The following is an 11,985-nucleotide window of genomic DNA, read 5'->3' as shown; positions in this document are numbered from 1 at the left end:
GAGTTGTACACGTTGGTAGAGGAGGTCTGATTCCAGGACAAAGGTGTTTGACTCCAGGTTACCACTTCTACTTCTGATAATATCACATCATATCGACCAGGGTTTAATGACATTTACGAATACAGTTGCGCACAAAGCGGTGGAAAAGCGATGCACTTTGTTTTACTATATTATATCACTGTCTGACTATTTTCCCATCATGCAACAAGGTAGAAATTCTATACACATTGATTTTTTTTGTCTAAATGTCCGTCTGAATACACACAAGTAAGTGATGTCCCAAAATGCTGAAATCACGTTCGTGCACACACAGCCAACCGAATGACATCAACTATTTCTGGTGTTTTGTAGCGTTCCTGACGTTGTAGGAATAGTTTCATCCCGCTTGTTTTCTGCTCTCAGTAACATGTGATTCCACCATCGACCACAGGGAGGCAACGAACCCCAGACATGGAGGAGAAACAGTAGCCTAGTACTTCATCAACAACAAGACACTAGTAGCTACTAGGGGTGTGCTGACATGGCCATACTCGTATTTGTAATTGTATCTGTAAATCGACAGTTGATAGTCGTTTTAATATGCCTAAATTAATGTTGGCAAAATAACTTCCTGCAAGTTCTCACTGCAAAAAAAACCTGTTGATTATGAGCAGTGTGCTGAGTTGCTGTCACTCATTCAGAATACGCATTAGCGTTTCATCTTTGTTCCCTACCCTTGCCCCACTTGTGAGATATTAAGGACCACGGAGTGAGGTGAGGGCACTTGGAGTGTGGTGTCAGGAAAACAACATTTCACTCAACGTCAACAAAACAAAGGAGATGATCATGGACTTCAGGAAAGAGCAGAGGGAGCACCCCCCCTCTATCCACATCGACGGGACAGTAGTGGAGAAGGTGGAAAGTTTTAAGTTCCTCAGCGTACACATCACCGACAAACTGAAATCGTCCACCCACACAGACAGCGTTGTGAAGAACCTCAGGAGGCTGAAGATATTTGACTTGTCACCTAAAACCCTCACAAACTTTTACAGAGCATCCTGTCGGGCTGTATCACCACCTGGTACGGCAACTGCACCGCCCACAACCGCAAGGCTCTCCAGAGGGTGGTGCGGTCTGCACAACGCATCACCGGGGGCAAACTACCTGCCCTCCAGGACACCTACAGCTCCCGATGTCACAGGAAGGCCCAGAAGATGATCAAGGACAACAACCACCCGAGCCACTGCCTGTTCACCCCGCTACCATCCAGATAGCGAGGTCAGTACAGGTGTATCAAAGCGGGGACCGAGAGACTGAAAAACAGCTTCTATCTCAAAGCCCTCAGACTGTTAAGCAGCCATCACTAACACAGAGAGGCTGCTGCCTATATACAGACTTGAAATCATTGGCCACTTTCATAAATGGATCACTAGTCACTTTAATAATGCCACTTTAATAATGTTTATCTTGCATTACTCATCTCATACTGTACTTTATACCATCTATTGCATCTTGCCTATGCCGTTCGGTCATCGCTCCACCATATATTTATATTTATATATTCTTATTCCATCCCTTTACTTAGATTTGTGTGTATTAGGTAGTTGTTGTGAAATTGTTAGATTACTTGTTAGATATTACTGCACTGTCGGAACTAGAAGCACAAGCATTACGCTACACTCGCAATAACATCTGCTACCCATGTGTATGTGACCAATAACATCTGCTACCCATGTGTATGTGACCAATAACATCTGCTAACCATGTGTATGTGACCAATAACATCTGCTACCCGTGTGTATGTGACCAATAACATCTGCTACCCATGTGTATGTGACCAATAACATCTGCTACCCATGTGTATGTACCCAATAACATCTGCTACCCATGTGTATGTGACCAATAACATCTGCTACCCATGTATATGTGACCAATAACATCTACTACCCATGTGTATGTGACCAATAACATCTACTACCCATGTGTATGTGACAAAGACAATTTGATTTGATTTGAAGAGACTGCTGAGGGGAGAACGTCTCATAATAATGTCTGGAATGGAATGATGTTAATGAAATGTAAACAATGTGTTTGATGTTTATTTGACTATTTAATCTTCATTTAACTAGGAAAGTCAGTTAAGAACAAATTATTATTTACAATGACGGACGACGCTAGGCCAATTGTGCGCCGCCCTATGGGACTCCCGATCACTTCCGGTTGTGATACAACCCGGGATCGAACCAGGGTCTGTAGTGACACCACTAGACCTCTGCGCCACTCCATTTAATCAATTTCAACCATTACTATGACCTGTCCTCCACTGCACTTTGTTTTACTATATTATATCACTGTCTGACTATTTTCCCATCATGCAACAAGGTAGAAATTCTATACACATTGATTTTTTTTGTCTAAATGTCCGTCTGAATACACACAAGTAAGTGATGTACCAAAATGCTGAAATCACGTTCGTGCACACACAGCCAACCGAATGACACCAACTATTTCTGGTGTTTTGTAGCGTTCCAGACATTGTAGGAATAGTTTCATCCCGCTTGTTTTCTGCTCCCCGTAACATGTGATTCCACCATCGACCACAGGGAGGCAACGAACCCCAGACATGGAGGAGAAACAGTAGCCTAGTACTTCATCAACAACAAGACACTAGTAGCTACTAGGGGTGTGCTGACATGGCCATACTCGTATTTGTAATTGTATCTGTAAATCGACAGTTGATAGTCGTTTTAATATGCCTATGCCGTTCGGTCATCGCTCCACCATATATTTATATTTATATATTCTTATTCCATCCCTTTACTTAGATTTGTGTGTATTAGGTAGTTGTTGTGAAATTGTTAGATTACTTGTTAGATATTACTGCACTGTCGGAACTAGAAGCACAAGCATTACGCTACACTCGCAATAACATCTGCTACCCATGTGTATGTGACCAATAACATCTGCTACCCATGTGTATGTGACCAATAACATCTGCTAACCATGTGTATGTGACCAATAACATCTGCTACCCATGTGTATGTGACCAATAACATCTGCTACCCATGTGTATGTGACCAATAACATCTGCTACCCATGTGTATGTGACCAATAACATCTGCTACCCATGTGTATGTGACCAATAACATCTGCTACCCATGTGTATGTGACCAATAACATCTGCTACCCATGTGTATGTACCCAATAACATTTGCTACCCATGTGTATGTGACCAATAACATCTACTACCCATGTGTATGTGACAAAGACAATTTGATTTGATTTGAAGAGACTGCTGAGGGGAGAACGTCTCATAATAATGTCTGGAATGGAATGATGTTAATGAAATGTAAACAATGTGTTTGATGTTTATTTGACTATTTAATCTTCATTTAACTAGGAAAGTCAGTTAAGAACAAATTATTATTTACAATGAAGGACGACGCTAGGCCAATTGTGCGCCGCCCTATGGGACTCCCGATCACTTCCGGTTGTGATACAACCCGGGATCGAACCAGGGTCTGTAGTGACACCACTAGACCTCTGCGCCACTCCATTTAATCAATTTCAACCATTACTATGACCTGTCCTCCCTAATTACGGTACCACCGGTCGTCTGTGACGCTTGATAGCAAATGTCTTCGCCATGCAATTTATCATGGTAGCAGGCAGCAGTAATCTAAATTATAATCCTATGATCAGACCAGAAACATGTGAGGAAAAGAGATTGGATGAAATGATGAAGCCAGCGGAGGAAGAAATACAGCTTCACTCTATCCAATCAGAGCAGCAGGATCAACCTACAGCCCGCCCTTCTCTTTACAGACAGGCGAACTAGCCAGGTGATTTATTATTTATGACTGACTCAAAGACAGGACAGTGTGGTTTAGAAACTCTGTGACTGACTGGTATGAGAAAGATTCTTGCTGGCAACCGAAAAAAAAGTTTTATTCCGATCACGAATAATTACAAAAAAGACTTAGATCATAATCGTATCCAGAAAATTGCCCATATCAGTTACGATCCTCGTTTTGTCTGACTACTCCACACACCTCTAGTAGCTACAGTAACAGAGACGTTAATAATGAACACATTGTTCTATCTGTGGTAATAGGACGTGGGAGAAACGTTTTTCTTAACAGTAAGTGTTGCAAGTATTGATGCATGCAGGGAAATGTCTGTGGCATGGTAATGGTTGACCAGGGAAATGGCTGTGGTATGGTAATGGTTGACCAGGGAAATATCTGTTGTCATGGTAATGGTTGACCAGGGAAATGTATGTTGTCATGGTAATGGTTGACCAGGGAAATGTCTGTGGAATGGATCTGCATCTTGGAACAACAGAATCCATCTTATTTGGATCCAGAGTAAATGTTGCAGGCTCCCCTGGATAACTCAGTGGTTACACGAAAAACCTCTGGCAGCTGTCTTGGGTGTGAACTGGATAGGTACCTGACTGCTGAGAATATGAATAAATCCATCTATATCACCGAGGCTCATTAACTTTGTATAGTCAATACAACTCTCATTTCTCGACTGTGAAGTGGCTGATGACGCCATCGCCCCACCATAAGGATCACTTAGGTAGAAAGATTTATTTGACAATTCAAAACACAATACAACCAAACCACACTTACAATGACACAAAAATAAGTTTGAAAACGAAATGAGAGTTGGATACAATATACAAAGTTGATGAGCCTCGGTGATATAGACCGGTTCCATTTCAGACGATATGAAATCAAAGCAGACCAAGTTAACGTTCTAAATCTGTATTCTGGACATTTCAACTTCAGGGACACGTTCAAAGCTAATGTGATTATCCAAGTCATTCAAACAATTTTCTCCCTCCTAATTTTGATCATTATGTTACAATGAGCAGTAATCTATTGTTGTTGTTTTATTTTTTGTTATTTACCTGTATATATTTAACTAGGCAAATCAGTTAAGAACAAATTCTTATTTACAATGACGGCCTACCCCGGACGACGCTGGGCCAATTGTGCGCCGCCCTATGGGATTACCAATCACGGCCGGATGTGATGCAGCCTGTTAATTGTGGTTTTAAATGACAAACTGTCCTATAAATTACTTAATTATCTAGCAAATAAAAGACCTCAATCCAGATTACGTCTGAGGGCGCAAAAGGATCCATTCACAAGTAGGCCTTTTCCTTGACATAATCAGGACATGACAGGCATAATCAGCAGTGGTACAATAACAGATCACACACATTGTGGTTTTCAGAAGACAAAAAGTATCTCTGAGGCCTTAGTTAGCTTTTAAATAGATCCTACATTATATAGCCATTCATCTGATAAGAAAATGAAAATGTTGATAAATCTCCTCAATACAAAACTCACCAGAACTCAGGGTTAAAATGTCATAACATAAGAGCTTGACTCTTTTCATACATTATTTTTAACATGAAGAACAGGGGAGAGCGCGAACGCAGTCCCCCACTACCATAAATTATGCAATCGAGATTTCCACATTTGAGAAATTCGCAGGGGTCAGCACAGCCGGAGTGCAATGGCTGAGCCTCGCCCTGGGTGAACCGCCTTCTTGATCACGGTGTCTCCCTTGCCAGGTAAGTATGAGTTGTACACGTTGGTAGAGGGCGAGTCATTCCAGGACAAAGGTGTTTGACTCCAGGTTACCACTTCTACTACTGAAAATATCACATCATATCGCCCAGGGTTTAATGACGTTTACGTATACAGTTGCGCACAAAGCGGTGGAAAAGCGATGCACTTTGTTTTACTATATTATATCACGGTCCGACTGTTTTCCCATCATGCAACACGGTAGAAATTCTATACATTGCATTGTTTGTATAAATGTCCGTCTGATTACACACAAGTAGACGATGTACCAAAATGCTGAAATCACGTTCGTGCACACACAGCCAACCGATAGACACCAACTATTTCTGGTGTTTTGTAGCGTTCCAGACATTGTAGGAATAGTTTCATCACGCTTGTTTTCTGCTCTCCGTAACATGTGATTCCACCATCGACCAAAGGGTGGCGGACGAACCCAGACATGGAGGAGAAACAGTCGCCTACTACTTCATCGACAACAAGACACATTAGCTACTAGGGGTGTGCTGACATGGAAATACTCGTATTTATAATTTATCATAGTAGCAGGCAGCAGAAATCTAAATGATAACACTATGATCAGACCAGAAACATGCCAGGAAAAGAGAGAGGATGAAATGATGAAGCCAGTGGAGGAAGAAATACAGCTTCACTCTATCCAATCAGAGCAGCAAGATCAACATACAGCCCGCCCTTCTCTTTACAGACACGGAAACTAGCCAGGTGATTTACTTAGATCAAGCACATGACTGAGAGATTCTTGCTGGCACCTGAAAAAAAAAAAGTTTATTCCGATCACAGATTATTACAAAAAAGACTTGGATCATAATCGTTTCCAGAAAATTGCCCATATCAGTTACGATCCTCGTTTTGTCTGACTACTCGACACACCTCTAGTAGCTACAGTAACAGAGACGTTAATAATGAACACATTGTTCTATCTGTGGTAATAGGACGGGGGAGAAACGTTTTTCTTAACAGTAAGTGTTACGTATTGATGCATACGACATGCACCTACTGAAATCACAGTCAAAAATAGCTTGACTGAGTGGTTGTTTTGGCCTCCATAGCTGAGTTTTTATTTAATTATCTTTATTTAACCTTTATTTAACTCGGCAAGTCCGATTTATTTAACTAGGCTACAAATTCTTATTTACAAATGACAGCCTACACCGGCCAAACCTGGACAACGCTGGGCCAAGTGAATAGGCTACTACAACTCATAGTTTGTCGTACTTTTCAGACAGGTGATCTATTAGAAATGATAAACTGGGTGGTTTGAGCCCTGAATGCAGATTGACAAAAACAAATGTTTTTACTGTTCTAATTTAGTTGGTAACCAGTTTCTAATAGCAATAATGCACCTCTGGGGTTTGTGGTATATGGCCAATGTTAGATTGACCCCTATCCACAAGAAGGGCAGCAAAACAGACCTGTATCTATGTTGAGTGTTCAGTCTAAGGTGCTGGAAAAAGTCATTTATGAACAGATGGATGAATATACTGGCAAGAATACTGTTATCAGAACTACAGTCTGGTTTTAGAAAGACCCACTCCACTGACATCTCTGTTTTGACTGACTTCATCAGGAAATAAATGGACCAGGGAAATGTCTGTGGCATGGTAATGAATGAACAGGGAAATGTCTGTGGCATGGTAATGGATGAACAGGGAAATGTCTGTGGCATGGTAATAGTTGACCAGGGAAATGTCTGTGGCATGGTAATGGTTGACCAGGGAAATGTCTGTGGCATGGTAATGGTTGACCAGGGAAATGTCTGTGGAATGGTAATGGTTGACCAGGGAAATGTCTGTGGAATGGATCTGCATCTTGGAACAACAGAATCCATCTTATTTGGATCCAGAGTAAATGTTGCAGGCTCCCCTGGATAACTCAGTGGTTACACCAAAACCCTCTGGCAGCTGTCTTGGGTGTGAACTGGATAGGTACCTGACTGCTGAGAATATGAGTAAATACATCTATATCACTGAGGCTCATTAACTTTGTATAGTCAATACAACTCTCATTTCTCGACTGTGAAGTGGCTGATGACGCCATCGCCCCACCTTAAGGATCACTTAGGTAGAAAGATTTATTTGACAATTCAAAACACAATACAACCACACTTACAATGACACGAAAATAAGTTTGAAAACGAAATGAGTGTTGGATACAATATACAAAGTTGATGAGCCTCGGTGATATAGACCGGTTCCATTTCAGACGATATGAAATCAAAGCAGACCAAGTTAACGTTCCAAATCTGTATTCTGGACATTTCAACTTCAGGGACACGTTCAAAGCTAATGTGATTATCCAAGTCATTCAATCAATTTCCTCCCTCCTAATTTTGATCAATATGTTACAATGAGCAGTAATCTATTGTTGTCAATAAATATTGCAAGTCAGTTAAGAAGAAATTATTATTTACAATGACGGCCAACCCGGACGACGCTGGGCCAATTGTGCGCCGCCCTATGGGACAACACGGCCGGATGTGATGCAGTCTGTTTATTGTGGTTTTAAATGACAAACTGTCCTATAAATGACTTAATTATCTTGCAAATACACCCTCAATCCAGATGACGTCTGAGGGCGCAAAATGATCCATTCACAAGTAGGCGTTTTCCTTGACATAATCAGGACATGACAGGCATAATCACCAGTGGTACAATAACAGATCACACACATTGGGGTTTTCAAAAGACAAAATGTATCTCTGAGGCCTTGGTTGCCTTTTAAATAGAGCCTACATTCTATATAGCCATTCATCTGATACGAAAATGGAAATGTTGACAAATCTCCTTCTCAATAGGAAAGTCGAGTTAAGAACTCACAACAGTGTCAATCTGTTGATACTTTATTTATAACATGACGATCAGGAGAGAGCGCGAACGCAGTCCCCCACTACCATAAATTATGCAATCGAGATTTCCACATTTGAGAAATTCGCAGGGGTCAGCACAGCCGGAGTGCAATGGCTGAGCCTCGCCCTGGGTGAACCGCCTTCTTGATCACGGTGTCTCCCTTGCCAGGTAAGTATGAGTTGTACACGTTGGTAGAGGGCGACTCATTCCAGGACAAAGGTGTTTGACTCCCGGTTACCACTTCTACTACTGAAAATATCACATCATATCGCCCAGGGTTTAATGACGTTTACGTATACAGTTGCGCACAAAGCGGTGGAAAAGCGATGCACTTTGTTTTACTATATTATATCACGGTCCGACTGTTTTCCCATCATGCAACACGGTAGAAATTCTATACATTGCATTGTTTGTCTAAATGTCCGTCTGATTACACACAAGTAGACGATGTACCAAAATGCTGAAATCCCGTTCGTGCACACACAGCCAGCCGAAAGACACCAACTATTTCTGGTGTTTTGTAGCGTTCCAGACATTGTAGGAATAGTTTCATCACGCTTGTTTTCTGCTCTCAGTAACATTTGACTCCACCATCGACCACAGGGAGGCAACGAAACCCAGACATGGAGGAGAAAGTCGCCTACTACTTCATCAACAACAAGACACACTAGTAGCTACTAGGGGTGTGCTGACATGGACATACTCATATTTGTAATTGTATTTGTAAATTGACAGTTGAAAGTCGTTTTAATATGCCTAAATAGATGTCGGCAAAATAACTTCCTGCAAATTCTCACTGCAAAAAAACCCTGTTGGTTATGAGCAGCGTGCTGAGGTGTGTGTGGCATGGTAATTTATTAAATATTTTTTTATTTCACCTTTCTTTAAGCAGGTAGGCCAGTTGAGAACAAGTTCTCATTTACAATTGCGACCTGGCCAAGATAAAGCAAAGCAGTTCGACACATACAACAACACAGAGTTACACATGGAGTAAAACAAACATACAGTCAATAATACAGTAGAAAAATAAGTCTATATACAATGTGAGCAAATGAGATGAGATAAGGGAGGTAAAGGCAAAAAAAAGGCCATGGTGGTGAAGTAAATACAATATAGCAAGTAAAACACTGGAATGGTAGATTTGCAGTGGAAGAATGTGCAAAGTAGAAATATAAATAATGGGGGGCAAAGGAACAAAATAAATAAATACAGCAAGGGAAGAGGTAGTTGTTTGGGCTAAATTATAGATGGGCTATGTACAGGTGTAGTGATCTGTGAGCTGCTCTGACAGCGGGTGCTTAAAGCTAGTGAGGGAGATAAGTGTTTCCAGTTTCAGAGATGTTTGTAATTCGTTCCAGTCATTGGCAGCAGAGAACTGGAAGGAAAGGCGGCCAAAGGAGGAATTGGCTTTGGGGATGACCAGAGAGATATACCTGCTGGAGCGCGTGCTACAGGTGTGTGCTGCTATGGTGACCAGCGAGCTGAGATAAGGGGGGACTTTACCTAGCAGGGTCTTGTAGATGACCTGGAGCCAGTGGGTTTGGCGACTAATATGAAGCGAGGGCCAGCCAACGAGAGCATACAGGTCGCATTGGTGGGTAGTATATGGGGCTTTGGTGACAAAACGGATGGCACTGTGATAGACTGCATCCAATTTATTGAGTAGGGTATTGGAGGCTATTTTGTAAACGACATCGCCGAAGTCGAGGATTGGTAGGATGGTCAGTTTTACGAGGGTATGTTTGGCAGCATGAGTGAAGGATGCTTTGTTGCGAAATAGGAAGCCAATTCTAGATTTAACTTTGGATTGGAGATGTTTGATGTGAGTCTGGAAGGAGAGTTTACAGTCTAACCAGATACCTAGGTATTTGTAGTTGTCCACATATTCTAAGTCAGAACCGTCCAGAGTAGAGATGCTGGACGGGCGGGCAGGTGCAGACAGCGATCGGTTGAAGAGCATGCATTTAGTTTTACTTGTATTTAACAGCAGTTGGAGGCCACGGAAGGAGAGTTGTATGGCATTGAAGTTCGTCTGGAGGGTTGTTAACACAGTGTCCAAAGAAGGGCCAGAAGTATACAGAATGGTGTCGTCTGCGTAAAGGTGGATCAGAGACTCACCAGCAGCAAGAGCGACATCATTGATGTATACAGAGAAGAGAGTCGGCCCAAGAATTGAACCCTGTGGCACCCCCATAGAGACTGCCAGAGGCCCGGACAACAGGCCCTTCGATTTGACACACTGAACTCTATCAGAGAAGTAGTTGGTGAACCAGGCGAGGCAATCATTTGAGAAACCAAGGCTATCGAGTCTGCCGATGAGGATATGGTGATTGACAGAGTCGAAAGCTCGATGGCGGTTAAGATATTGTTTAGGACCTTGAGCGTGGCTGAGGTGCACCCATGACCAGCTCTGAAACCAGATTGCATAGCGTAGAAGGTGCGGTGGGATTCGAAATGGTCGGTAATCTGTTTGTTGACTTGGCTTTCAAAGACCTTAGAAAGGCTGGGTAGGATAGATATAGGTCTGTAGCAGTTTGGGTCAAGAGTGTCCCCCCCTTTGAAGAGGGGGATGACCGCAGCTGCTTTCCAATCTTTGGGAATCTCAGACGACACGAAAGAGAGGTTGAACAGGCTAGTAATAGGGGTTGCAACAATTTCGGCAGATCATTTTAGAAAGAAAGGGTCCAGATTGTCTAGCCCGGCTGATTTATAGGGGTCCAGATTTTACAGCTCTTTCAGAACATCAGCTGACTGGATTTGGGAGAAGGAGAAATGGGGAAGGCTTGGTCGAGTTGCTGTGGGGGATGCAGTGCTGTTGACCGGGGTAGCCAGGTGGAAAGCATGGCCAGCCGTAGAAAAATGCTTATTGATATTCTCAATTATAGTGGATTTATCGGTGGTGACAGAGTTTCCTATCCTCAGGGTAGTGGGCAGCTGGGAGGAGGTGTTCTTATTCTCCATGGACTTTACAGTGTCACAGAACTTTTTGGAGTTTGTGTTGCAGGAAGCTAATTTCTGCTTGAAAAAGCTAGCCTTGTCTTTTCTAACTGCCTGTGTATATTGGTTTCTAACTTCCCTGAAAAGTTGCATATCACGGGGGCTGTTCGATGCTAATGCAGAACCCCACAGGATGTTTTTGTGTTGGTTAAGGGCAGTCAGGTCTGGAGAGAACCACGGGCTATTCCTGGTTCTAAATTTCTTGAATGGGGCATGCTTATTTAAGATGGCGAGGAAGGAACTAAAAAAAAATAACCAGGCATCCTCTACTGACGGGATGAGATCAATATCCTTCCAGGATACCCAGACCAGGTCAATTAGAAAGGCCAGCTCGCTGAAGTGTTTCAGGGAGCGTTTGACAGTGATGAGTGGAGGTCGTTTGACCGCTGACCCATTACGGATACAGGCAATGAGGCAGTGATCGCTGAGATCTTGGTTAAAAACAGCAGAGGTGTATTTTGAGGGCAAGTTGGTTAGGATGATATCTATGAGGGTGCCCGTGTTTACGGCTTTGGGGTGGTACCTGGTAGATTCATTGA

The 11,985-nt window shown here is 42.5% G+C and overlaps 2 non-coding genes across 2 annotated transcripts; both read right to left on the bottom strand.

Annotated features, from left to right (window-relative positions):
- Positions 1-5,413: 5,413 nt before the first annotated feature.
- Positions 5,414-5,577, bottom strand: LOC120037041. The gene has a single exon (XR_005474740.1). It is a non-coding gene; the product is annotated as a U1 spliceosomal RNA (small nuclear RNA).
- Positions 5,578-8,461: 2,884 nt separating this feature from the next.
- On the bottom strand, positions 8,462-8,625 carry LOC120037039. The gene has a single exon (XR_005474738.1). It is a non-coding gene; the product is annotated as a U1 spliceosomal RNA (small nuclear RNA).
- Positions 8,626-11,985: the final 3,360 nt, after the last annotated feature.

This window comes from Salvelinus namaycush, unplaced genomic scaffold, assembly GCF_016432855.1.
Source record: "Salvelinus namaycush isolate Seneca unplaced genomic scaffold, SaNama_1.0 Scaffold155, whole genome shotgun sequence".
Lineage (NCBI taxonomy): Eukaryota > Metazoa > Chordata > Actinopteri > Salmoniformes > Salmonidae > Salvelinus > Salvelinus namaycush.
Note: the sequence above shows the minus strand (reverse complement) of the source record. Positions and strands in the feature narration are given on the sequence as shown.